The sequence below is a fragment of the Falco cherrug genome, chromosome 10, assembly GCF_023634085.1.
Source record: "Falco cherrug isolate bFalChe1 chromosome 10, bFalChe1.pri, whole genome shotgun sequence".
NCBI lineage: Eukaryota > Metazoa > Chordata > Aves > Falconiformes > Falconidae > Falco > Falco cherrug.
Genome location: NC_073706.1, coordinates 39509167 through 39535144, shown reverse-complemented (window position 1 = coordinate 39535144; position 25978 = coordinate 39509167).

Here is a 25978-nt window from a genome sequence, read left to right as displayed (position 1 = left end):
CACCGGGGAAGGTGCCAGGCAGGAGTTCTCTTGGTAGTTTTTACACTACCTTGGTAGGCAGCTGAAAGGCACCACAAAAGTTGTTCTACCTGCTTTCTGGGCTGAGATGGGGAATCGCTGAATTTTGGAGTCGGCTGGTGACAAAATGTTCCAAACACACCCCATGCACAACTCCACCGGGGAAGGTGCCAGACAGGAGTTCTCCTGGTAGTTTTTACACTACCTTGGTAGGCATCTGAAAGACACCACAAAAGTTGTTCTACCTGCTTTCGGGGCTGAGATGGGGAATCGCTGAATTTTGGACTCGGCCGGTGACAAAATGTTCCAAACACACCCCATGCACAACTCCACCGGGGAAGGTGCCAGACAGGAGTTCTCTTGGTAGATTTTACACTACCTTGGTAGGCATCTGAAAGGCAGCACAAAAGTTTTTCTACCTGCTTTCTGGGCTGAGATGGGGAAACGCTGAATTTTGGACTCGGCTGGTGACAAAATGTTCCAAAGACACCCCATGCACAACTCCACCGGGGAAGGTGCCAGACAGGAGTTCTCCTGGTAGTTTTTACACTACCTTGGTAGGCACCTGAAAGGCACCACAAAAGTTGTTCTACCTGCTTTCTGGGCTGAGATGGGGAATCGCTGAATTTTGGACTCGGCCGGTGACAAAATGTTCCAAACACACCCCCTGCACAACTCCACCGGGGAAGGTGCCAGACAGGAGTTCTCTTAGTAGTTTTTACACTACCTTGGTAGGCAGCTGAAAGGCACCACAAAAGTTGTTCTACCTGCTTTCTGGGCTGAGATGGGGAACCGCTGAATTTTGGAGTCGGCCGGTGACAAAATGTTCCAAACACACCCCATGCACAACTCCACCGGGGAAGGTGCCAGACAGGAGTTCTCTTGGTAGTTTTTACATTGCTCCGGTAGGCAGCTGAAAGACACCACAAAAGTTGTTCTACCTGCTTTCTGGGCTGAGATGAGGAACCGCTGAATTTTGGACTCGGCCGGTGACAAAATGTTCCAAACACACCCCCTGCACAACTCCACCGGGGAAGGTGCCAGACAGGAGTTCTCCTGGTAGTTTTTACACTACCTTGGTAGGCAGCTGAAAGACACCACAAAAGTTGTTCTACCTGCTTTCGGGGCTGAGATGGGGAATCGCTGAATTTTGGACTCGGCCGGTGACAAAATGTTCCAAACACACCCCATGCACAACTCCACCGGGGAAGGTGCCAGACAGGAGTTCTCTTGGTAGATTTTACACTACCTTGGTAGGCATCTGAAAGGCACCACAAAAGTTGTTCTACCTGCTTTCTGGGCTGAGATGGGGAAACGCTGAATTTTGGACTCGGCTGGTGACAAAATGTTCCAAAGACACCCCATGCACAACTCCACCGGGGAAGGTGCCAGACAGGAGTTCTCCTGGTAGTTTTTACACTACCTTGGTAGGCAGCTGAAAGGCACCACAAAAGTTGTTCTACCTGCTTTCTGGGCTGAGATGGGGAATCGCTGAATTTTGGACTCGGCCGGTGACAAAATGTTCCAAACACACCCCCTGCACAACTCCACCGGGGAAGGTGCCAGACAGGAGTTCTCCTGGTAGTTTTTACATTGCTCCGGTAGCCATCTGAAAGACACCACAAAAGTTGTTCTACCTGCTTTCTGGGCTGAGATGGGGAAACGCTGAATTTTGGACTCGGCCGGTGACAAAATGTTCCAAACACACCCCCTGCACAACTCCACCGGGGAAGGTGCCAGACAGGAGTTCTCTTGGTAGTTTTTACACTACCTTGGTAGGCATTTGAAAGGCACCACAAAAGTTGTTCTACCTGCTTTCTGGGCTGAGATGGGGAAACGCTGAATTTTGGACTCGGCCGGTGACAAAATGTTCCAAACACACCCCATGCACAACTCCACCGGGGAAGGTGCCAGACAGGAGTTCTCTTGGTAGTTTTTACACTACCTTGGTAGGCATCTGAAAGGCACCACAAAAGTTGTTCTACCTGCTTTCTGGGCTGAGATGGGGAACCGCTGAATTTTGGAGTCGGCCGGTGACAAAATGTTCCAAACACACCCCATGCACAACTCCACCGGGGAAGGTGCCAGACAGGAGTTCTCCTGGTAGTTTTTACATTGCTCCGGTAGGCAGCTGAAAGGCACCACAAAAGTTGTTCTACCTGCTTTCTGGGCTGAGATGGGGAACCGCTGAATTTTGGAGTCGGCTGGTGACAAAATGTTCCAAACACACCCCATGCACAACTCCACCGGGGAAGGTGCCAGACAGGAGTTCTCTTGGTAGTTTTTACACTACCTTGGTAGGCAGCTGAAAGGCACCACAAAAGTTGTTCTACCTGCTTTCTGGGCTGAGATGGGGAAACGCTGAATTTTGGAGTCGGCCGGTGACAAAATGTTCCAAAGACACCCCCTGCACAACTCCACCGGGGAAGGTGCCAGACAGGAGTTCTCCTGGTAGTTTTTACATTGCTCCGGTAGGCATCTGAAAGACACCACAAAAGTTGTTCTACCTGCTTTCTGGGCTGAGATGGGGAAACGCTGAATTTTGGAGTCGGGCGGTGACAAAATGTTCCAAAGACACCCCATGCACAACTCCACCGGGGAAGGTGCCAGACAGGAGTTCTCCTGTAGTTTTTACATTGCTCCGGTAGGCATCTGAAAGACACCACAAAAGTTGTTCTACCTGCTTTCTGGGCTGAGATGGGGAACCGCTGAATTTTGGAGTCGGCCGGTGACAAAATGTTCCAAACACACCCCCTGCACAACTCCACCGGGGAAGGTGCCAGACAGGAGTTCTCTTGGTAGATTTTACACTACCTTGGTAGGGAGCTGAAAGGCAGCACAAAAGTTGTTCTACCTGCTTTCTGGGCTGAGATGGGGAATCGCTGAATTTTGGACTCGGCCGGTGACAAAATGTTCCAAACACACCCCCTGCACAACTCCACCGGGGAAGGTGCCAGACAGGAGTTCTCTTAGTAGTTTTTACACTACCTTGGTAGGCACCTGAAAGGCACCACAAAAGTTGTTCTACCTGCTTTCTGGGCTGAGATGGGGAACCACTGAATTTTGGAGTCGGCCGGTGACAAAATGTTCCGAACACACCCCATGCACAACTCCACTAGCGAAGGTGCCAGGGACGAGATCTGTTGGTAGTTTTTACATTGCTCCGGTAGGCATCAAAAGGACACCACAAAAGTTGTTCTACCTGCTTTCTGGGCTGAGATGGGGAATCGCTGAATTTTGGACTCGGCCGGTGACAAAATGTTCCAAAGACACCCCCTGCACAACTCCACCGGGGAAGGTGCCAGGCAGGAGTTCTCTTGGTAGTTTTTACACTACCTTGGTAGGCAGCTGAAAGGCACCACAAAAGTTGTTCTACCTGCTTTCTGGGCTGAGATGGGGAATCGCTGAATTTTGGAGTCGGCTGGTGACAAAATGTTCCAAACACACCCCATGCACAACTCCACCACGGAAGGTGCCAGACAGGAGTTCTCCTGGTAGTTTTTACACTACCTTGGTAGGCATCTGAAAGACACCACAAAAGTTGTTCTACCTGCTTTCGGGGCTGAGATGGGGAATCGCTGAATTTTGGACTCGGCCGGTGACAAAATGTTCCAAACACACCCCATGCACAACTCCACCGGGGAAGGTGCCAGACAGGAGTTCTCTTGGTAGATTTTACACTACCTTGGTAGGCATCTGAAAGGCAGCACAAAAGTTTTTCTACCTGCTTTCTGGGCTGAGATGGGGAAACGCTGAATTTTGGACTCGGCTGGTGACAAAATGTTCCAAAGACACCCCATGCACAACTCCACCGGGGAAGGTGCCAGACAGGAGTTCTCCTGGTAGTTTTTACACTACCTTGGTAGGCACCTGAAAGGCACCACAAAAGTTGTTCTACCTGCTTTCTGGGCTGAGATGGGGAATCGCTGAATTTTGGACTCGGCCGGTGACAAAATGTTCCAAACACACCCCCTGCACAACTCCACCGGGGAAGGTGCCAGACAGGAGTTCTCTTAGTAGTTTTTACACTACCTTGGTAGGCAGCTGAAAGGCACCACAAAAGTTGTTCTACCTGCTTTCTGGGCTGAGATGGGGAACCGCTGAATTTTGGAGTCGGCCGGTGACAAAATGTTCCAAACACACCCCATGCACAACTCCACCGGGGAAGGTGCCAGACAGGAGTTCTCTTGGTAGTTTTTACATTGCTCCGGTAGGCAGCTGAAAGACACCACAAAAGTTGTTCTACCTGCTTTCTGGGCTGAGATGAGGAACCGCTGAATTTTGGACTCGGCCGGTGACAAAATGTTCCAAACACACCCCCTGCACAACTCCACCGGGGAAGGTGCCAGACAGGAGTTCTCCTGGTAGTTTTTACACTACCTTGGTAGGCAGCTGAAAGACACCACAAAAGTTGTTCTACCTGCTTTCGGGGCTGAGATGGGGAATCGCTGAATTTTGGACTCGGCCGGTGACAAAATGTTCCAAACACACCCCATGCACAACTCCACCGGGGAAGGTGCCAGACAGGAGTTCTCTTGGTAGATTTTACACTACCTTGGTAGGCATCTGAAAGGCACCACAAAAGTTGTTCTACCTGCTTTCTGGGCTGAGATGGGGAAACGCTGAATTTTGGACTCGGCTGGTGACAAAATGTTCCAAAGACACCCCATGCACAACTCCACCGGGGAAGGTGCCAGACAGGAGTTCTCCTGGTAGTTTTTACACTACCTTGGTAGGCACCTGAAAGGCACCACAAAAGTTGTTCTACCTGCTTTCTGGGCTGAGATGGGGAATCGCTGAATTTTGGACTCGGCCGGTGACAAAATGTTCCAAACACACCCCCTGCACAACTCCACCGGGGAAGGTGCCAGACAGGAGTTCTCCTGGTAGTTTTTACATTGCTCCGGTAGCCATCTGAAAGACACCACAAAAGTTGTTCTACCTGCTTTCTGGGCTGAGATGGGGAAACGCTGAATTTTGGACTCGGCCGGTGACAAAATGTTCCAAACACACCCCATGCACAACTCCACCGGGGAAGGTGCCAGACAGGAGTTCTCTTGGTAGTTTTTACACTACCTTGGTAGGCATTTGAAAGGCACCACAAAAGTTGTTCTACCTGCTTTCTGGGCTGAGATGGGGAATCGCTGAATTTTGGAGTCGGCTGGTGACAAAATGTTCCAAACACACCCCATGCACAACTCCACCGGGGAAGGTGCCAGACAGGAGTTCTCCTGGTAGTTTTTACATTGCTCCGGTAGGCATCTGAAAGACACCACAAAAGTTGTTCTACCTGCTTTCTGGGCTGAGATGGGGAAACGCTGAATTTTGGAGTCGGGCGGTGACAAAATGTTCCAAACACACCCCCTGCACAACTCCACTAGCGAAGGTGCCAGGGACGAGATCTGTTGGTAGTTTTTACATTGCTCCGGTAGGCATCAAAAGGACACCACAAAAGTTGTTCTACCTGCTTTCTGGGCTGAGATGGGGAATCGCTGAATTTTGGACTCGGCCGGTGACAAAATGTTCCAAAGACACCCCATGCACAACTCCACCGGGGAAGGTGCCAGGCAGGAGTTCTCTTGGTAGTTTTTACACTACCTTGGTAGGCATTTGAAAGGCACCACAAAAGTTGTTCTACCTGCTTTCTGGGCTGAGATGGGGAATCGCTGAATTTTGGAGTCGGCTGGTGACAAAATGTTCCAAACACACCCCATGCACAACTCCACCGGGGAAGGTGCCAGACAGGAGTTCTCCTGGTAGTTTTTACATTGCTCCGGTAGGCATCTGAAAGACACCACAAAAGTTGTTCTACCTGCTTTCTGGGCTGAGATGGGGAACCGCTGAATTTTGGAGTCGGGCGGTGACAAAATGTTCCAAACACACCCCATGCACAACTCCACTAGCGAAGGTGCCAGGGACGAGCTCTGTTGGTAGTTTTTACACTACCTTGGTAGGGAGCTGAAAGGCAGCACAAAAGTTGTTCTACCTGCTTTCTGGGCTGAGATGGGGAACCGCTGAATTTTGGAGTCGGCCGGTGACAAAATGTTCCAAACACACCCCATGCACAACTCCACCGGGGAAGGTGCCAGGCAGGAGTTCTCTTGGTAGTTTTTACACTACCTTGGTAGGCATCTGAAAGGCACCACAAAAGTTGTTCTACCTGCTTTCTGGGCTGAGATGGGGAATCGCTGAATTTTGGACTCGGCCGGTGACAAAATGTTCCAAACACACCCCCTGCACAACTCCACCGGGGAAGGTGCCAGACAGGAGTTCTCCTGGTAGTTTTTACATTGCTCCGGTAGCCATCTGAAAGACACCACAAAAGTTGTTCTACCTGCTTTCTGGGCTGAGATGGGGAACCGCTGAATTTTGGACTCGGCCGGTGACAAAATGTTCCAAACACACCCCCTGCACAACTCCATCGGGGAAGGTGCCAGGCAGGAGTTCTCCTGTAGTTTTTACATTGCTCCGGTAGGCATCTGAAAGACACCACAAAAGTTGTTCTACCTGCTTTCTGGGCTGAGATGGGGAACCGCTGAATTTTGGAGTCGGCTGGTGACAAAATGTTCCAAACACACCCCATGCACAACTCCACCGGGGAAGGTGCCAGACAGGAGTTCTCTTGGTAGTTTTTACATTGCTCCGGTAGGCAGCTGAAAGACACCACAAAAGTTGTTCTACCTGCTTTCTGGGCTGAGATGAGGAACCGCTGAATTTTGGACTCGGCCGGTGACAAAATGTTCCAAACACACCCCCTGCACAACTCCACCGGGGAAGGTGCCAGACAGGAGTTCTCTTGGTAGTTTTTACACTACCTTGGTAGGCAGCTGAAAGGCACCACAAAAGTTGTTCTACCTGCTTTCTGGGCTGAGATGGGGAAACGCTGAATTTTGGAGTCGGCCGGTGACAAAATGTTCCAAAGACACCCCCTGCACAACTCCACCGGGGAAGGTGCCAGACAGGAGTTCTCCTGGTAGTTTTTACATTGCTCCGGTAGGCATCTGAAAGACACCACAAAAGTTGTTCTACCTGCTTTCTGGGCTGAGATGGGGAAACGCTGAATTTTGGAGTCGGGCGGTGACAAAATGTTCCAAAGACACCCCATGCACAACTCCACCGGGGAAGGTGCCAGACAGGAGTTCTCCTGTAGTTTTTACATTGCTCCGGTAGGCATCTGAAAGACACCACAAAAGTTGTTCTACCTGCTTTCTGGGCTGAGATGGGGAACCGCTGAATTTTGGAGTCGGCCGGTGACAAAATGTTCCAAACACACCCCATGCACAACTCCACCGGGGAAGGTGCCAGACAGGAGTTCTCTTGGTAGATTTTACACTACCTTGGTAGGGAGCTGAAAGGCAGCACAAAAGTTGTTCTACCTGCTTTCTGGGCTGAGATGGGGAATCGCTGAATTTTGGACTCGGCCGGTGACAAAATGTTCCAAACACACCCCCTGCACAACTCCACCGGGGAAGGTGCCAGACAGGAGTTCTCTTAGTAGTTTTTACACTACCTTGGTAGGCACCTGAAAGGCACCACAAAAGTTGTTCTACCTGCTTTCTGGGCTGAGATGGGGAACCACTGAATTTTGGAGTCGGCCGGTGACAAAATGTTCCGAACACACCCCATGCACAACTCCACTAGCGAAGGTGCCAGGGACGAGATCTGTTGGTAGTTTTTACATTGCTCCGGTAGGCATCAAAAGGACACCACAAAAGTTGTTCTACCTGCTTTCTGGGCTGAGATGGGGAATCGCTGAATTTTGGACTCGGCCGGTGACAAAATGTTCCAAAGACACCCCCTGCACAACTCCACCGGGGAAGGTGCCAGACAGGAGTTCTCTTGGTAGATTTTACACTACCTTGGTAGGCAGCTGAAAGGCACCACAAAAGTTGTTCTACCTGCTTTCTGGGCTGAGATGGGGAATCGCTGAATTTTGGAGTCGGCTGGTGACAAAATGTTCCAAACACACCCCATGCACAACTCCACCACGGAAGGTGCCAGACAGGAGTTCTCCTGGTAGTTTTTACACTACCTTGGTAGGCATCTGAAAGACACCACAAAAGTTGTTCTACCTGCTTTCGGGGCTGAGATGGGGAATCGCTGAATTTTGGACTCGGCCGGTGACAAAATGTTCCAAACACACCCCATGCACAACTCCACCGGGGAAGGTGCCAGACAGGAGTTCTCTTGGTAGATTTTACACTACCTTGGTAGGCATCTGAAAGGCAGCACAAAAGTTTTTCTACCTGCTTTCTGGGCTGAGATGGGGAAACGCTGAATTTTGGACTCGGCTGGTGACAAAATGTTCCAAAGACACCCCATGCACAACTCCACCGGGGAAGGTGCCAGACAGGAGTTCTCCTGGTAGTTTTTACACTACCTTGGTAGGCAGCTGAAAGGCACCACAAAAGTTGTTCTACCTGCTTTCTGGGCTGAGATGGGGAATCGCTGAATTTTGGACTCGGCCGGTGACAAAATGTTCCAAACACACCCCCTGCACAACTCCACCGGGGAAGGTGCCAGACAGGAGTTCTCTTAGTAGTTTTTACACTACCTTGGTAGGCAGCTGAAAGGCACCACAAAAGTTGTTCTACCTGCTTTCTGGGCTGAGATGGGGAAACGCTGAATTTTGGAGTCGGCCGGTGACAAAATGTTCCAAACACACCCCATGCACAACTCCACTAGCGAAGGTGCCAGACAGGAGTTCTCCTGGTAGTTTTTACATTGCTCCGGTAGGCATCTGAAAGACACCACAAAAGTTGTTCTACCTGCTTTCTGGGCTGAGATGGGGAAACGCTGAATTTTGGACTCGGCCGGTGACAAAATGTTCCAAAGACACCCCATGCACAACTCCACCGGGGAAGGTGCCAGACAGGAGTTCTCCTGTAGTTTTTACATTGCTCCGGTAGGCATCTGAAAGACACCACAAAAGTTGTTCTACCTGCTTTCTGGGCTGAGATGGGGAACCGCTGAATTTTGGAGTCGGCCGGTGACAAAATGTTCCAAACACACCCCCTGCACAACTCCACCGGGGAAGGTGCCAGACAGGAGTTCTCTTGGTAGATTTTACACTACCTTGGTAGGCATCTGAAAGGCAGCACAAAAGTTGTTCTACCTGCTTTCTGGGCTGAGATGGGGAATCGCTGAATTTTGGACTCGGCCGGTGACAAAATGTTCCAAACACACCCCCTGCACAACTCCACCGGGGAAGGTGCCAGACAGGAGTTCTCTTAGTAGTTTTTACACTACCTTGGTAGGCACCTGAAAGGCACCACAAAAGTTGTTCTACCTGCTTTCTGGGCTGAGATGGGGAATCGCTGAATTTTGGAGTCGGCCGGTGACAAAATGTTCCAAACACACCCCATGCACAACTCCACCACGGAAGGTGCCAGACAGGAGTTCTCCTGGTAGTTTTTACACTACCTTGGTAGGCATCTGAAAGACACCACAAAAGTTGTTCTACCTGCTTTCGGGGCTGAGATGGGGAATCGCTGAATTTTGGACTCGGCCGGTGACAAAATGTTCCAAACACACCCCATGCACAACTCCACCGGGGAAGGTGCCAGACAGGAGTTCTCTTGGTAGATTTTACACTACCTTGGTAGGCATCTGAAAGGCAGCACAAAAGTTTTTCTACCTGCTTTCTGGGCTGAGATGGGGAACCGCTGAATTTTGGAGTCGGCTGGTGACAAAATGTTCCAAAGACACCCCATGCACAACTCCACCGGGGAAGGTGCCAGACAGGAGTTCTCCTGGTAGTTTTTACACTACCTTGGTAGGCAGCTGAAAGGCACCACAAAAGTTGTTCTACCTGCTTTCTGGGCTGAGATGGGGAATCGCTGAATTTTGGACTCGGCCGGTGACAAAATGTTCCAAACACACCCCCTGCACAACTCCACCGGGGAAGGTGCCAGACAGGAGTTCTCTTAGTAGTTTTTACACTACCTTGGTAGGCAGCTGAAAGGCACCACAAAAGTTGTTCTACCTGCTTTCTGGGCTGAGATGGGGAAACGCTGAATTTTGGAGTCGGCCGGTGACAAAATGTTCCAAAGACACCCCCTGCACAACTTCACCGGGGAAGGTGCCAGACAGGAGTTCTCCTGGTAGTTTTTACATTGCTCCGGTAGGCATTTGAAAGGCACCACAAAAGTTGTTCTACCTGCTTTCTGGGCTGAGATGGGGAAACGCTGAATTTTGGACTCGGCCGGTGACAAAATGTTCCAAAGACACCCCATGCACAACTCCACCGGGGAAGGTGCCAGACAGGAGTTCTCCTGTAGTTTTTACATTGCTCCGGTAGGCATCTGAAAGACACCACAAAAGTTGTTCTACCTGCTTTCTGGGCTGAGATGGGGAACCGCTGAATTTTGGAGTCGGCCGGTGACAAAATGTTCCAAACACACCCCCTGCACAACTCCACCGGGGAAGGTGCCAGACAGGAGTTCTCTTGGTAGATTTTACACTACCTTGGTAGGGAGCTGAAAGGCAGCACAAAAGTTGTTCTACCTGCTTTCTGGGCTGAGATGGGGAATCGCTGAATTTTGGACTCGGCCGGTGACAAAATGTTCCAAACACACCCCCTGCACAACTCCACCGGGGAAGGTGCCAGACAGGTGTTCTCTTAGTAGTTTTTACACTACCTTGGTAGGCACCTGAAAGGCACCACAAAAGTTGTTCTACCTGCTTTCTGGGCTGAGATGGGGAACCACTGAATTTTGGAGTCGGCCGGTGACAAAATGTTCCGAACACACCCCATGCACAACTCCACTAGCGAAGGTGCCAGGGACGAGATCTGTTGGTAGTTTTTACATTGCTCCGGTAGGCATCAAAAGGACACCACAAAAGTTGTTCTACCTGCTTTCTGGGCTGAGATGGGGAATCGCTGAATTTTGGACTCGGCCGGTGACAAAATGTTCCAAAGACACCCCATGCACAACTCCACCGGGGAAGGTGCCAGGCAGGAGTTCTCTTGGTAGTTTTTACACTACCTTGGTAGGCATTTGAAAGGCACCACAAAAGTTGTTCTACCTGCTTTCTGGGCTGAGATGGGGAATCGCTGAATTTTGGAGTCGGCTGGTGACAAAATGTTCCAAACACACCCCATGCACAACTCCACCGGGGAAGGTGCCAGACAGGAGTTCTCCTGGTAGTTTTTACATTGCTCCGGTAGGCATCTGAAAGACACCACAAAAGTTGTTCTACCTGCTTTCTGGGCTGAGATGGGGAACCGCTGAATTTTGGAGTCGGGCGGTGACAAAATGTTCCAAACACACCCCATGCACAACTCCACTAGCGAAGGTGCCAGGGACGAGCTCTGTTGGTAGTTTTTACACTACCTTGGTAGGGAGCTGAAAGGCAGCACAAAAGTTGTTCTACCTGCTTTCTGGGCTGAGATGGGGAACCGCTGAATTTTGGACTCGGCCGGTGACAAAATGTTCCAAACACACCCCATGCACAACTCCACCGGGGAAGGTGCCAGGCAGGAGTTCTCTTGGTAGTTTTTACACTACCTTGGTAGGCATCTGAAAGGCACCACAAAAGTTGTTCTACCTGCTTTCTGGGCTGAGATGGGGAATCGCTGAATTTTGGACTCGGCCGGTGACAAAATGTTCCAAACACACCCCCTGCACAACTCCACCGGGGAAGGTGCCAGACAGGAGTTCTCCTGGTAGTTTTTACATTGCTCCGGTAGCCATCTGAAAGACACCACAAAAGTTGTTCTACCTGCTTTCTGGGCTGAGATGGGGAACCGCTGAATTTTGGACTCGGCCGGTGACAAAATGTTCCAAACACACCCCCTGCACAACTCCACCGGGGAAGGTGCCAGGCAGGAGTTCTCCTGTAGTTTTTACATTGCTCCGGTAGGCATCTGAAAGACACCACAAAAGTTGTTCTACCTGCTTTCTGGGCTGAGATGGGGAACCGCTGAATTTTGGAGTCGGCTGGTGACAAAATGTTCCAAACACACCCCCTGCACAACTCCACCGGGGAAGGTGCCAGACAGGAGTTCTCCTGGTAGTTTTTACATTGCTCCGGTAGCCATCTGAAAGACACCACAAAAGTTGTTCTACCTGCTTTCTGGGCTGAGATGGGGAAACGCTGAATTTTGGACTCGGCCGGTGACAAAATGTTCCAAACACACCCCATGCACAACTCCACCGGGGAAGGTGGCAGACAGGAGTTCTCTTGGTAGTTTTTACACTACCTTGGTAGGCATTTGAAAGGCACCACAAAAGTTGTTCTACCTGCTTTCTGGGCTGAGATGGGGAAACGCTGAATTTTGGACTCGGCCGGTGACAAAATGTTCCAAAGACACCCCATGCACAACTCCACCGGGGAAGGTGCCAGACAGGAGTTCTCCTGTAGTTTTTACATTGCTCCGGTAGGCATCTGAAAGACACCACAAAAGTTGTTCTACCTGCTTTCTGGGCTGAGATGGGGAACCGCTGAATTTTGGAGTCGGCCGGTGACAAAATGTTCCAAACACACCCCCTGCACAACTCCACCGGGGAAGGTGCCAGACAGGAGTTCTCTTGGTAGATTTTACACTACCTCGGTAGGGAGCTGAAAGGCAGCACAAAAGTTGTTCTACCTGCTTTCTGGGCTGAGATGGGGAATCGCTGAATTTTGGACTCGGCCGGTGACAAAATGTTCCAAACACACCCCCTGCACAACTCCACCGGGGAAGGTGCCAGACAGGAGTTCTCTTAGTAGTTTTTACACTACCTTGGTAGGCACCTGAAAGGCACCACAAAAGTTGTTCTACCTGCTTTCTGGGCTGAGATGGGGAACCACTGAATTTTGGAGTCGGCCGGTGACAAAATGTTCCGAACACACCCCATGCACAACTCCACTAGCGAAGGTGCCAGGGACGAGATCTGTTGGTAGTTTTTACATTGCTCCGGTAGGCATCAAAAGGACACCACAAAAGTTGTTCTACCTGCTTTCTGGGCTGAGATGGGGAATCGCTGAATTTTGGACTCGGCCGGTGACAAAATGTTCCAAAGACACCCCATGCACAACTCCACCGGGGAAGGTGCCAGGCAGGAGTTCTCTTGGTAGTTTTTACACTACCTTGGTAGGCATTTGAAAGGCACCACAAAAGTTGTTCTACCTGCTTTCTGGGCTGAGATGGGGAATCGCTGAATTTTGGAGTCGGCTGGTGACAAAATGTTCCAAACACACCCCATGCACAACTCCACCGGGGAAGGTGCCAGACAGGAGTTCTCCTGGTAGTTTTTACATTGCTCCGGTAGGCATCTGAAAGACACCACAAAAGTTGTTCTACCTGCTTTCTGGGCTGAGATGGGGAACCGCTGAATTTTGGAGTCGGGCGGTGACAAAATGTTCCAAACACACCCCATGCACAACTCCACTAGCGAAGGTGCCAGGGACGAGCTCTGTTGGTAGTTTTTACACTACCTTGGTAGGGAGCTGAAAGGCAGCACAAAAGTTGTTCTACCTGCTTTCTGGGCTGAGATGGGGAACCGCTGAATTTTGGACTCGGCCGGTGACAAAATGTTCCAAACACACCCCATGCACAACTCCACCGGGGAAGGTGCCAGGCAGGAGTTCTCTTGGTAGTTTTTACACTACCTTGGTAGGCATCTGAAAGGCACCACAAAAGTTGTTCTACCTGCTTTCTGGGCTGAGATGGGGAATCGCTGAATTTTGGACTCGGCCGGTGACAAAATGTTCCAAACACACCCCCTGCACAACTCCACCGGGGAAGGTGCCAGACAGGAGTTCTCCTGGTAGTTTTTACATTGCTCCGGTAGCCATCTGAAAGACACCACAAAAGTTGTTCTACCTGCTTTCTGGGCTGAGATGGGGAACCGCTGAATTTTGGACTCGGCCGGTGACAAAATGTTCCAAACACACCCCCTGCACAACTCCATCGGGGAAGGTGCCAGGCAGGAGTTCTCCTGTAGTTTTTACATTGCTCCGGTAGGCATCTGAAAGACACCACAAAAGTTGTTCTACCTGCTTTCTGGGCTGAGATGGGGAACCGCTGAATTTTGGAGTCGGCTGGTGACAAAATGTTCCAAACACACCCCATGCACAACTCCACCGGGGAAGGTGCCAGACAGGAGTTCTCTTGGTAGTTTTTACATTGCTCCGGTAGGCAGCTGAAAGACACCACAAAAGTTGTTCTACCTGCTTTCTGGGCTGAGATGAGGAACCGCTGAATTTTGGACTCGGCCGGTGACAAAATGTTCCAAACACACCCCCTGCACAACTCCACCGGGGAAGGTGCCAGACAGGAGTTCTCTTAGTAGTTTTTACACTACCTTGGTAGGCAGCTGAAAGGCACCACAAAAGTTGTTCTACCTGCTTTCTGGGCTGAGATGGGGAAACGCTGAATTTTGGAGTCGGCCGGTGACAAAATGTTCCAAAGACACCCCCTGCACAACTCCACCGGGGAAGGTGCCAGACAGGAGTTCTCCTGGTAGTTTTTATATTGCTCCGGTAGGCATCTGAAAGACACCACAAAAGTTGTTCTACCTGCTTTCTGGGCTGAGATGGGGAAACGCTGAATTTTGGAGTCGGCCGGTGACAAAATGTTCCAAAGACACCCCATGCACAACTCCACCGGGGAAGGTGCCAGACAGGAGTTCTCCTGTAGTTTTTACATTGCTCCGGTAGGCATCTGAAAGACACCACAAAAGTTGTTCTACCTGCTTTCTGGGCTGAGATGGGGAATCGCTGAATTTTGGACTCGGCCGGTGACAAAATGTTCCAAACACACCCCCTGCACAACTCCACCGGGGAAGGTGCCAGACAGGAGTTCTCTTAGTAGTTTTTACACTACCTTGGTAGGCACCTGAAAGGCACCACAAAAGTTGTTCTACCTGCTTTCTGGGCTGAGATGGGGAAACGCTGAATTTTGGACTCGGCCGGTGACAAAATGTTCCGAACACACCCCATGCACAACTCCACTAGCGAAGGTGCCAGGGACGAGATCTGTTGGTAGTTTTTACATTGCTCCGGTAGGCATCAAAAGGACACCACAAAAGTTGTTCTACCTGCTTTCTGGGCTGAGATGGGGAATCGCTGAATTTTGGACTCGGCCGGTGACAAAATGTTCCAAAGACACCCCATGCACAACTCCACCGGGGAAGGTGCCAGGCAGGAGTTCTCTTGGTAGTTTTTACACTACCTTGGTAGGCATTTGAAAGGCACCACAAAAGTTGTTCTACCTGCTTTCTGGGCTGAGATGGGGAATCGCTGAATTTTGGAGTCGGCTGGTGACAAAATGTTCCAAACACACCCCATGCACAACTCCACCGGGGAAGGTGCCAGACAGGAGTTCTCCTGGTAGTTTTTACATTGCTCCGGTAGGCATCTGAAAGACACCACAAAAGTTGTTCTACCTGCTTTCTGGGCTGAGATGGGGAACCGCTGAATTTTGGAGTCGGCCGGTGACAAAATGTTCCAAACACACCCCATGCACAACTCCACTAGCGAAGGTGCCAGGGACGAGCTCTGTTGGTAGTTTTTACACTACCTTGGTAGGCAGCTGAAAGGCACCACAAAAGTTGTTCTACCTGCTTTCTGGGCTGAGATGGGGAACCGCTGAATTTTGGAGTCGGCCGGTGACAAAATGTTCCAAACACACCCCATGCACAACTCCACCGGGGAAGGTGCCAGGCAGGAGTTCTCTTGGTAGTTTTTACACTACCTTGGTAGGCATCTGAAAGGCACCACAAAAGTTGTTCTACCTGCTTTCTGGGCTGAGATGGGGAACCGCTGAATTTTGGAGTCGGGCGGTGACAAAATGTTCCAAACACACCCCCTGCACAACTCCACCGGGGAAGGTGCCAGACAGGAGTTCTCCTGGTAGTTTTTACATTGCTCCGGTAGCCATCTGAAAGACACCACAAAAGTTGTTCTACCTGCTTTCTGGGCTGAGATGGGGAAACGCTGAATTTTGGACTCGGCCGGTGACAAAATGTTCCAAACACACCCCCTGCACAACTCCATCGGGGAAGGTGCCAGGCAGGAGTTCTCCTGTAGTTTTTACATTGCTCCGGTAGGCATCTGAAAGACACCACAAAAGTTGTTCTACCTGCTTTCTGGGCTGAGATGGGGAACCGCTGAATTTTGGAGTCGGCTGGTGACAAAATGTTCCAAACACACCCCATGCACAACTCCACCGGGGAAGGTGCCAGACAGGAGTTCTCTTGGTAGTTTTTACACTACCTTGGTAGGCATCTGAAAGACACCACAAAAGTTGTTCTACCTGCTTTCTGGGCTGAGATGAGGAACCGCTGAATTTTGGACTCGGCCGGTGACAAAATGTTCCAAACACACCCCCTGCACAACTCCACCGGGGAAGGTGCCAGACAGGAGTTCTCCTGGTAGTTTTTACACTACCTTGGTAGGCAGCTGAAAGACACCACAAAAGTTGTTCTACCTGCTTTCGGGGCTGAGATGGGGAATCGCTGAATTTTGGACTCGGCCGGTGACAAAATGTTCCAAACACACCCCATGCACAACTCCACCGGGGAAGGTGCCAGACAGGAGTTCTCTTGGTAGATTTTACACTACCTTGGTTGGCATCTGAAAGGCAGCACAAAAGTTTTTCTACCTGCTTTCTGGGCTGAGATGGGGAAACGCTGAATTTTGGACTCGGCTGGTGACAAAATGTTCCAAAGACACCCCATGCACAACTCCACCGGGGAAGGTGCCAGACAGGAGTTCTCCTGGTAGTTTTTACACTACCTTGGTAGGCACCTGAAAGGCACCACAAAAGTTGTTCTACCTGCTTTCTGGGCTGAGATGGGGAATCGCTGAATTTTGGACTCGGCCGGTGACAAAATGTTCCAAACACACCCCCTGCACAACTCCACCGGGGAAGGTGCCAGGCAGGAGTTCTCTTGGTAGTTTTTACACTACCTTGGTAGGCATTTGAAAGGCACCACAAAAGTTGTTCTACCTGCTTTCTGGGCTGAGATGGGGAAACGCTGAATTTTGGACTCGGCCGGTGACAAAATGTTCCAAAGACACCCCATGCACAACTCCACCGGGGAAGGTGCCAGACAGGAGTTCTCCTGTAGTTTTTACATTGCTCCGGTAGGCATCTGAAAGACACCACAAAAGTTGTTCTACCTGCTTTCTGGGCTGAGATGGGGAACCGCTGAATTTTGGAGTCGGCCGGTGACAAAATGTTCCAAACACACCCCCTGCACAACTCCACCGGGGAAGGTGCCAGACAGGAGTTCTCTTGGTAGATTTTACACTACCTTGGTAGGGAGCTGAAAGGCAGCACAAAAGTTGTTCTACCTGCTTTCTGGGCTGAGATGGGGAATCGCTGAATTTTGGACTCGGCCGGTGACAAAATGTTCCAAACACACCCCCTGCACAACTCCACCGGGGAAGGTGCCAGACAGGAGTTCTCTTAGTAGTTTTTACACTACCTTGGTAGGCACCTGAAAGGCACCACAAAAGTTGTTCTACCTGCTTTCTGGGCTGAGATGGGGAACCACTGAATTTTGGAGTCGGCCGGTGACAAAATGTTCCGAACACACCCCATGCACAACTCCACTAGCGAAGGTGCCAGGGACGAGATCTGTTGGTAGTTTTTACATTGCTCCGGTAGGCATCAAAAGGACACCACAAAAGTTGTTCTACCTGCTTTCTGGGCTGAGATGGGGAATCGCTGAATTTTGGACTCGGCCGGTGACAAAATGTTCCAAAGACACCCCATGCACAACTCCACCGGGGAAGGTGCCAGGCAGGAGTTCTCTTGGTAGTTTTTACACTACCTTGGTAGGCATTTGAAAGGCACCACAAAAGTTGTTCTACCTGCTTTCTGGGCTGAGATGGGGAATCGCTGAATTTTGGAGTCGGCTGGTGACAAAATGTTCCAAACACACCCCATGCACAACTCCACCGGGGAAGGTGCCAGACAGGAGTTCTCCTGGTAGTTTTTACATTGCTCCGGTAGGCATCTGAAAGACACCACAAAAGTTGTTCTACCTGCTTTCTGGGCTGAGATGGGGAACCGCTGAATTTTGGAGTCGGGCGGTGACAAAATGTTCCAAACACACCCCATGCACAACTCCACTAGCGAAGGTGCCAGGGACGAGCTCTGTTGGTAGTTTTTACACTACCTTGGTAGGGAGCTGAAAGGCAGCACAAAAGTTGTTCTACCTGCTTTCTGGGCTGAGATGGGGAACCGCTGAATTTTGGAGTCGGCCGGTGACAAAATGTTCCAAACACACCCCATGCACAACTCCACCGGGGAAGGTGCCAGGCAGGAGTTCTCTTGGTAGTTTTTACACTACCTTGGTAGGCATCTGAAAGGCACCACAAAAGTTGTTCTACCTGCTTTCTGGGCTGAGATGGGGAATCGCTGAATTTTGGACTCGGCCGGTGACAAAGTGTTCCAAACACACCCCCTGCACAACTCCACCGGGGAAGGTGCCAGACAGGAGTTCTCCTGGTAGTTTTTACATTGCTCCGGTAGCCATCTGAAAGACACCACAAAAGTTGTTCTACCTGCTTTCTGGGCTGAGATGGGGAACCGCTGAATTTTGGACTCGGCCGGTGACAAAATGTTCCAAACACACCCCCTGCACAACTCCATCGGGGAAGGTGCCAGGCAGGAGTTCTCCTGTAGTTTTTACATTGCTCCGGTAGGCATCTGAAAGACACCACAAAAGTTGTTCTACCTGCTTTCTGGGCTGAGATGGGGAACCGCTGAATTTTGGAGTCGGCTGGTGACAAAATGTTCCAAACACACCCCATGCACAACTCCACCGGGGAAGGTGCCAGACAGGAGTTCTCTTGGTAGTTTTTACATTGCTCCGGTAGGCAGCTGAAAGACACCACAAAAGTTGTTCTACCTGCTTTCTGGGCTGAGATGAGGAACCGCTGAATTTTGGACTCGGCCGGTGACAAAATGTTCCAAACACACCCCCTGCACAACTCCACCGGGGAAGGTGCCAGACAGGAGTTCTCTTAGTAGTTTTTACACTACCTTGGTAGGCAGCTGAAAGGCACCACAAAAGTTGTTCTACCTGCTTTCTGGGCTGAGATGGGGAAACGCTGAATTTTGGAGTCGGCCGGTGACAAAATGTTCCAAAGACACCCCCTGCACAACTCCACCGGGGAAGGTGCCAGACAGGAGTTCTCCTGGTAGTTTTTACATTGCTCCGGTAGGCATCTGAAAGACACCACAAAAGTTGTTCTACCTGCTTTCTGGGCTGAGATGGGGAAACGCTGAATTTTGGAGTCGGCTGGTGACAAAATGTTCCAAACACACCCCATGCACAACTCCACCGGGGAAGGTGCCAGACAGGAGTTCTCCTGTAGTTTTTACATTGCTCCGGTAGGCATCTGAAAGACACCACAAAAGTTGTTCTACCTGCTTTCTGGGCTGAGATGGGGAATCGCTGAATTTTGGAGTCGGCTGGTGACAAAATGTTCCAAACACACCCCCTGCACAACTCCACCGGGGAAGGTGCCAGACAGGAGTTCTCTTAGTAGTTTTTACACTACCTTGGTAGGCACCTGAAAGGCACCACAAAAGTTGTTCTACCTGCTTTCTGGGCTGAGATGGGGAACCACTGAATTTTGGAGTCGGCCGGTGACAAAATGTTCCGAACACACCCCATGCACAACTCCACTAGCGAAGGTGCCAGGGACGAGATCTGTTGGTAGTTTTTACATTGCTCCGGTAGGCATCAAAAGGACACCACAAAAGTTGTTCTACCTGCTTTCTGGGCTGAGATGGGGAATCGCTGAATTTTGGACTCGGCCGGTGACAAAATGTTCCAAAGACACCCCATGCACAACTCCACCGGGGAAGGTGCCAGGCAGGAGTTCTCTTGATAGTTTTTACACTACCTTGGTAGGCATTTGAAAGGCACCACAAAAGTTGTTCTACCTGCTTTCTGGGCTGAGATGGGGAATCGCTGAATTTTGGAGTCGGCTGGTGACAAAATGTTCCAAACACACCCCATGCACAACTCCACCGGGGAAGGTGCCAGACAGGAGTTCTCCTGGTAGTTTTTACATTGCTCCGGTAGGCATCTGAAAGACACCACAAAAGTTGTTCTACCTGCTTTCTGGGCTGAGATGGGGAACCGCTGAATTTTGGAGTCGGGCGGTGACAAAATGTTCCAAACACACCCCATGCACAACTCCACTAGCGAAGGTGCCAGGGACGAGCTCTGTTGGTAGTTTTTACACTACCTTGGTAGGCAGCTGAAAGGCACCACAAAAGTTGTTCTACCTGCTTTCTGGGCTGAGATGGGGAACCGCTGAATTTTGGAGTCGGCCGGTGACAAAATGTTCCAAACACACCCCATGCACAACTCCACCGGGGAAGGTGCCAGACAGGAGTTCTCTTGGTAGTTTTTACATTGCTCCGGTAGGCAGCTGAAAGACACCACAAAAGTTGTTCTACCTGCTTTCTGGGCTGAGATGAGGAACCGCTGAATTTTGGACTCGGCCGGTGACAAAATGTTCCAAACACACCCCCTGCACAACTCCACCGGGGAAGGTGCCAGACAGGAGTTCTCCTGGTAGTTTTTACACTACCTTGGTAGGCAGCTGAAAGACACCACAAAAGTTGTTCTACCTGCTTTCTGGGCTGAGATGGGGAACCGCTGAATTTTGGACTCGGCCGGTGACAAAATGTTCCAAACACACCCCCTGCACAACTCCACCGGGGAAGGTGCCAGACAGGAGTTCTCTTGGTAGATTTTACACTACCTTGGTAGGCATCTGAAAGGCAGCACAAAAGTTTTTCTACCTGCTTTCTGGGCTGAGATGGGGAAACGCTGAATTTTGGACTCGGCTGGTGACAAAATGTTCCAAAGACACCCCATGCACAACTCCACCGGGGAAGGTGCCAGACAGGAGTTCTCTTGGTAGTTTTTACACTACCTTGGTAGGCATTTGAAAGGCACCACAAAAGTTGTTCTACCTGCTTTCTGGGCTGAGATGGGGAACCGCTGAATTTTGGAGTCGGCCGGTGACAAAATGTTCCAAAGACACCCCCTGCACAACTCCACCGGGGAAGGTGCCAGACAGGAGTTCTCTTGGTAGTTTTTACACTACCTTGGTAGGCATCTGAAAGACACCACAAAAGTTGTTCTACCTGCTTTCTGGGCTGAGATGGGGAACCGCTGAATTTTGGACTCGGCCGGTGACAAAATGTTCCAAACACACCCCCTGCACAACTCCACCGGGGAAGGTGCCAGACAGGAGTTCTCCTGTAGTTTTTACACTACCTTGGTAGGCAGCTGAAAGGCACCACAAAAGTTGTTCTACCTGCTTTCTGGGCTGAGATGGGGAACCGCTGAATTTTGGAGTCGGCCGGTGACAAAATGTTCCAAACACACCCCATGCACAACTCCACCGGGGAAGGTGCCAGGCAGGAGTTCTCTTGGTAGTTTTTACACTACCTTGGTAGGCATCTGAAAGGCACCACAAAAGTTGTTCTACCTGCTTTCTGGGCTGAGATGGGGAATCGCTGAATTTTGGAGTCGCCCGGTGACAAAATGTTCCAAACACACCCCCTGCACAACTCCACCGGGGAAGGTGCCAGACAGGAGTTCTCCTGGTAGTTTTTACATTGCTCCGGTAGGCAGCTGAAAGGCACCACAAAAGTTGTTCTACCTGCTTTCTGGGCTGAGATGGGGAAACGCTGAATTTTGGACTCGGCTGGTGACAAAATGTTCCAAACACACCCCATGCACAACTCCACCGGGGAAGGTGCCAGACAGGAGTTCTCCTGGTAGTTTTTACATTGCTCCGGTAGGCATCTGAAAGACACCACAAAGTTGTTCTACCTGCTTTCTGGGCTGAGATGGGGAATCGCTGAATTTTGGAGTCGGCCGGTGACAAAATGTTCCACAGACACCCTATGCACAACTCCACCGGGGAAGGTGCCAGGAACGAATTCTGTTGGTAGTTTTTACACTACCTTGGTAGGCAGCTGAAAGGCACAAGAAAAGAAGTTGTACCTGCTTTCTGGGCTGAGATGGGGAACCGCTGAATTTTGGAGTCGGCTGGTGGCAAAATGTTCCAAACACACCCCCTGCACAACTCCACCGGGGAAGGTGCCAGACAGGAGTTCTCCTGGTAGTTTTTACATTGCTCCGGTAGGCAGCTGAAAGATACCACAAAAGATGTTCTACCTGCTTTCTGGGCTGAGATGGGGAACCGCTGAATTTTGGAGTCGGCCGGTGACAAAATGTTCCAAACACACCCCATGCACAACTCCACCGGGGAAGGTGCCAGACAGGAGTTCTCTTGGTAGTTTTTACACTACCTTGGTAGGCAGCTGAAAGGCACCACAAAAGTTGTTCTACCTGCTTTCTGGGCTGAGATGGGGAAACGCTGAATTTTGGACTCGGCTGGTGACAAAATGTTCCAAACACACCCCATGCACAACTCCACCGGGGAAGGTGCCAGACAGGAGTTCTCCTGGTAGTTTTTACACTACCTTGGTAGGCATTTGAAAGGCACCACAAAAGTTGTTCTTCCTGCTTTCTGGGCTGAGATGGGGAACAGCTGAATTTTGGACTCGGCCGGTGACAAAATGTTCCAAACACACCCCATGCACAACTCCACTAGCGAAGGTGCCAGACAGGAGTTCTCCTAGTAGTTTTTACACTACCTTGGTAGGCAGCTGAAAGGCACCACAAAACTTGTTCTACCTGCTTTCTGGGCTGAGATGGGGAATCGCTGAATTTTGGAGTCGGCCGGTGACAAAATGTTCCAAACACACCCCATGCACAACTCCACCGGGGAAGGTGCCAGGAACGAATTCTGTTGGTAGTTTTTACACTACCTTGGTAGGCAGCTGAAAGGCACCACAAAAGTTGTTCTACCTGCTTTGTGGGCTGAGATGGGGAACCGCTGAATTTTGGAGTCGGCTGGTGGCAAAATGTTCCAAACACACCCCCTGCACAACTCCACCGGGGAAGGTGCCAGACAGGAGTTCTCCTGGTAGTTTTTACATTGCTCCGGTAGGCATCTGAAAGACACCACAAAAGTTGTTCTACCTGCTTTCTGGGCTGAGATGGGGAACCGCTGAATTTTGGAGTCGGCCGGTGACAAAATGTTCCAAACACACCCCATGCACAACTCCACCGGGGAAGGTGCCAGACAGGAGTTCTCCTGGTAGTTTTTACACTACCTTGGTAGGCATTTGAAAGGCACCACAAAAGTTGTTCTTCCTGCTTTCTGGGCTGAGATGGGGAACAGCTGAATTTTGGACTCGGCCGGTGACAAAATGTTCCAAACACACCCCATGCACAACTCCACTAGCGAAGGTGCCAGACAGGAGTTCTCCTAGTAGTTTTTACACTACCTTGGTAGGCAGCTGAAAGACACCACAAAAGTTGTTCTACCTGCTTTCTGGGCTGAGATGGGGAATCGCTGAATTTTGGAGTCGGCCGGTGACAAAATGTTCCAAACACACCCCATGCACAACTCCACCGGGGAAGGTGCCAGGCAGGAGTTCTCTTGGTAGTTTTTACACTACCTTGGTAGGCAGCTGAAAGGCACCACAAAAGTTGTTCTATCTGCTTTCTGGGCTGAGATGGGGAATCGCTGAATTTTGGAGTCGGCTGGTGACAAAATGTTCCAAACACACCCCATGCACAACTCCACCGGGGAAGGTGCCAGACAGGAGTTCTCCTGGTAGTTTTTACATTGCTCCAGTAGGCATCTGAAAGACACCACAAAAGTTGTTCTACCTGCTTTCTGGGCTGAGATGGGGAACCGCTGAATTTTGGAGTCGGCCGGTGACAAAATGTTCCAAACACACCCCCTGCACAACTCCACCGGGGAAGGTGCCAGGCAGGAGTTCTCTTGGTAGTTTTTACACTACCTTGGTAGGCATCTGAAAGGCACCACAAAAGTTGTTCTACCTGCTTTCTGGGCTGAGATGGGGAATCGCTGAATTTTGGACTCGGCCGGTGACAAAATGTTCCAAACACACCCCCTGCACAACTCCACCGGGGAAGGTGCCAGACAGGAGTTCTCCTGGTAGTTTTTACATTGCTCCGGTAGGCATCTGAAAGACACCACAAAAGTTGTTCTACCTGCTTTCTGGGCTGAGATGGGGAACCGCTGAATTTTGGAGTCGGCCGGTGACAAAATGTTCCAAACACACCCCATGCACAACTCCACCGGGGAAGGTGCCAGGCAGGAGTTCTCTTGGTAGTTTTTACACTACCTTGGTAGGCATCTGAAAGGCACCACAAAAGTTGTTCTACCTGCTTTCTGGGCTGAGATGGGGAACCGCTGAATTTTGGAGTCGGGCGGTGACAAAATGTTCCAAACACACCCCCTGCACAACTCCACCGGGGAAGGTGCCAGACAGGAGTTCTCCTGGTAGTTTTTACATTGCTCCGGTAGGCATCTGAAAGACACCACAAAAGTTGTTCTACCTGCTTTCTGGGCTGAGATGGGGAATCGCTGAATTTTGGAGTCGCCCGGTGACAAAATGTTCCAAACACACCCCCTGCACAACTCCACCGGGGAAGGTGCCAGACAGGAGTTCTCCTGGTAGTTTTTACATTGCTCCGGTAGGCAGCTGAAAGGCACCACAAAAGTTGTTCTACCTGCTTTCTGGGCTGAGATGGGGAAACGCTGAATTTTGGACTCGGCTGGTGACAAAATGTTCCAAACACACCCCATGCACAACTCCACCGGGGAAGGTGCCAGACAGGAGTTCTCCTGGTAGTTTTTACATTGCTCCGGTAGGCATCTGAAAGACACCACAAAGTTGTTCTACCTGCTTTCTGGGCTGAGATGGGGAATCGCTGAATTTTGGAGTCGGCCGGTGACAAAATGTTCCACAGACACCCTATGCACAACTCCACCGGGGAAGGTGCCAGGAACGAATTCTGTTGGTAGTTTTTACACTACCTTGGTAGGCAGCTGAAAGGCACAAGAAAAGAAGTTGTACCTGCTTTCTGGGCTGAGATGGGGAACCGCTGAATTTTGGAGTCGGCTGGTGGCAAAATGTTCCAAACACACCCCCTGCACAACTCCACCGGGGAAGGTGCCAGACAGGAGTTCTCCTGGTAGTTTTTACATTGCTCCGGTAGGCAGCTGAAAGATACCACAAAAGATGTTCTACCTGCTTTCTGGGCTGAGATGGGGAACCGCTGAATTTTGGAGTCGGCCGGTGACAAAATGTTCCAAACACACCCCATGCACAACTCCACCGGGGAAGGTGCCAGACAGGAGTTCTCTTGGTAGTTTTTACACTACCTTGGTAGGCAGCTGAAAGGCACCACAAAAGTTGTTCTACCTGCTTTCTGGGCTGAGATGGGGAAACGCTGAATTTTGGACTCGGCTGGTGACAAAATGTTCCAAACACACCCCATGCACAACTCCACCGGGGAAGGTGCCAGACAGGAGTTCTCCTGGTAGTTTTTACACTACCTTGGTAGGCATTTGAAAGGCACCACAAAAGTTGTTCTTCCTGCTTTCTGGGCTGAGATGGGGAACAGCTGAATTTTGGACTCGGCCGGTGACAAAATGTTCCAAACACACCCCATGCACAACTCCACTAGCGAAGGTGCCAGACAGGAGTTCTCCTAGTAGTTTTTACACTACCTTGGTAGGCAGCTGAAAGGCACCACAAAACTTGTTCTACCTGCTTTCTGGGCTGAGATGGGGAATCGCTGAATTTTGGAGTCGGCCGGTGACAAAATGTTCCAAACACACCCCATGCACAACTCCACCGGGGAAGGTGCCAGGAACGAATTCTGTTGGTAGTTTTTACACTACCTTGGTAGGCAGCTGAAAGGCACCACAAAAGTTGTTCTACCTGCTTTGTGGGCTGAGATGGGGAACCGCTGAATTTTGGAGTCGGCTGGTGGCAAAATGTTCCAAACACACCCCCTGCACAACTCCACCGGGGAAGGTGCCAGACAGGAGTTCTCCTGGTAGTTTTTACATTGCTCCGGTAGGCATCTGAAAG